The sequence below is a fragment of the Bos grunniens genome, chromosome 24 (assembly GCF_055505025.1).
Source record: "Bos grunniens cultivar Pamir isolate PY7600 chromosome 24, Bosgru_T2T1.0, whole genome shotgun sequence".
Classification (NCBI taxonomy): domain Eukaryota; kingdom Metazoa; phylum Chordata; class Mammalia; order Artiodactyla; family Bovidae; genus Bos; species Bos grunniens.
This window is the reverse complement of record NC_141188.1, coordinates 1,623,489-1,625,686: the sequence shown is the minus strand read 5'-3', so window position 1 is coordinate 1,625,686 and position 2,198 is coordinate 1,623,489. Positions and strand designations below refer to the sequence as shown.

General features: G+C 43.8%; 1 pseudogene; it reads right to left on the bottom strand.

The window, feature by feature from the left end:
• Positions 1-505: 505 nt before the first annotated feature.
• On the bottom strand, positions 506-1,445 carry LOC147345793 (olfactory receptor 1165-like; annotated as a pseudogene).
• Between the last annotated feature and the right edge of the window lie 753 nt (positions 1,446-2,198).

The window sequence follows — 2,198 nt, the reverse complement described above, 5'->3', positions numbered from 1 at the left end:
TTTTGCTGTCTCACATACAGGGTTATAATTACCATCTTTCTAAATTCCATATATATGTGTTAGTATACTGTATTAGTGTTTTTCTTTCTGGCTTACTTCACTTTGTATATTTTAAAAGAACAGTGCAGCTTAGAAATATTTGTATGATAGATATCATATATATGTGTCTCTCTATATATATTTATATAATTAATCTTCTCAAAAGACTGTATCCCATTGTGGCTCAGTCACTGAAGAATCCACATGCGCTGTGGGAAACTTGGCTTCCATCCCTGGATTGGGAAGATCCTCTGGAGGAGGGCATGGCAACCCGCTCCAGTGTTCTTGCCTGGAGATTCCCCATGGACAGAGAAGCCTGGTGGGCTGCAGTCCACGGGGTTGCAAAGAGTAGGACATGAATAAGCGAATAAGCACACATTTGAAGAAAAATGTAATAACCATCAACACACTGTATAAAGCACATTTAAGAAATTGCCTACCTCTATATCTCTCTCCTCACTCAAAATTACATTGGGTGAGAAAACATTTTGGTGTTGACTAGTTTTCTGGTTGTTTCCTTCACATGATTATTTCTAAGGCTGTAGATAGGGTATTTACCATGGGGAACACTACTGTGAAAAGCACAGTGGCTACTTTGATGAAGAGCCATGAGTTTCCGGATTTGGGTACACAGTAGAGAAGGATAACCCCATGGAAAGTGGTGACGGTGGTCAGGTGGGAGGCACAGGTGGAGAAGGCTTTTCAGAGTCCACTGGCTGAAGGCATCTTGATGATTGTGACAACTATGAAAACTTAGGAGGCGAGAATAATCAGGAGGCAACACACCTTATTGAGAGTAGAAATGATAAAACATGTCATCTGACTGAAGTAAGAGTCAGAGCAAGAGGCAGAGACGATGGCAGAATACTCACAGCCAAAGTGATGTATGATGTTAGAACCGCAGAAGGACAGCCCCAAAAGAGAACATGTGACTGTCAAGGACCATGTTCCACTCCATGTGTAGGTTCCAGTGACCAGGAGGCTGCAAAGCTTAGGAGACACAGCAACTGTGCAGAGCAGGGGGTTACAAACAGCCACAAACAGGTCATAGGCCATCACCGCTAGCATGAACATTTCTGTAATCACAAGTGTGCAAACAAGAAGAATTACATCATGCAACCCATGTAGGAGATAGTCCTTGTGTCCACAACCAGGATCTCTAAGAGTTTGGGTGTGGTTATAGAAGAATAACAAAAATCAAGAAAGGAGAGATGGCTGAGAAAGAAGTACATGGGGGTGTGAAGTTTGGGATTGATTCTGATGGTCATAATCATACCCAGGTTCCCCACCACAGAGACAGTATAGACGGTGAAGAAGACCAAGAATAGGGGCACCTGGAACTGTGGGTATTCTGAGAAGCCAGAGAGGATGAAGGTGATTCCAGCACTCTGATTTCTCTCATCCATCACTATGGTTTCTGCCAGAGAAAACCAGAGTTCACCCTAAGCAACCAGACATGACAGAAATAGAGGGTATTTTTTTCCCCCAGCCTGGACAGGGGACTGGTCTGCAATGATGAAGTCTGGGATTTCCCAGGAATGTGAATAAGACATGGTTGGAGCCCAAATGGTATACCATGTGTCTACAGGTGTGGAACGTGCAAGTTAGCTTCTGATGGAGGGGCAAGGGGAGTTTGGACTGGGAAGAACTGAGTGTCACGGTGACTCAGAAAATGTCCTTGTTTGAAATTTCTCAACCTTCTCAGCTCTGTCTCCCTTTTCTCCACATGGAGAATACCTTTCTTTAGCTTCATATAATTGAAGTTGTTGATTGCACTTGCAAATTCTTATGTTTGTTCAGACTGCTCAAGATGTCCTCTGTTTTTCTCTCACTTTTCCTTAGGGCTCTCTAATCAGAGAGAGGCTTCCTAGGTAGTGCAGTGGTAAAGAATCCTCCTGATAATTCAGGTGATGCAAGGGACAGGAGTTCAATCCCTGGGTCAGGAATATCTCCAGGGGAAATAGTTCGCAACCCACTCCAGTATACTTGCTGGTGAAATCTGATGGATGGAGGAGCCTGTCAGGCTACAGTCCATGGAGTTGCCAGTCACACAACTGAGAGTTTCAGCACCCACCTCATCAGAGAAGCCTCAGGTTTATGGTCCCTTAATGATTTCACCAACTGGCCAAACCTTGGTAAAAAGTCACATATTGTATCTC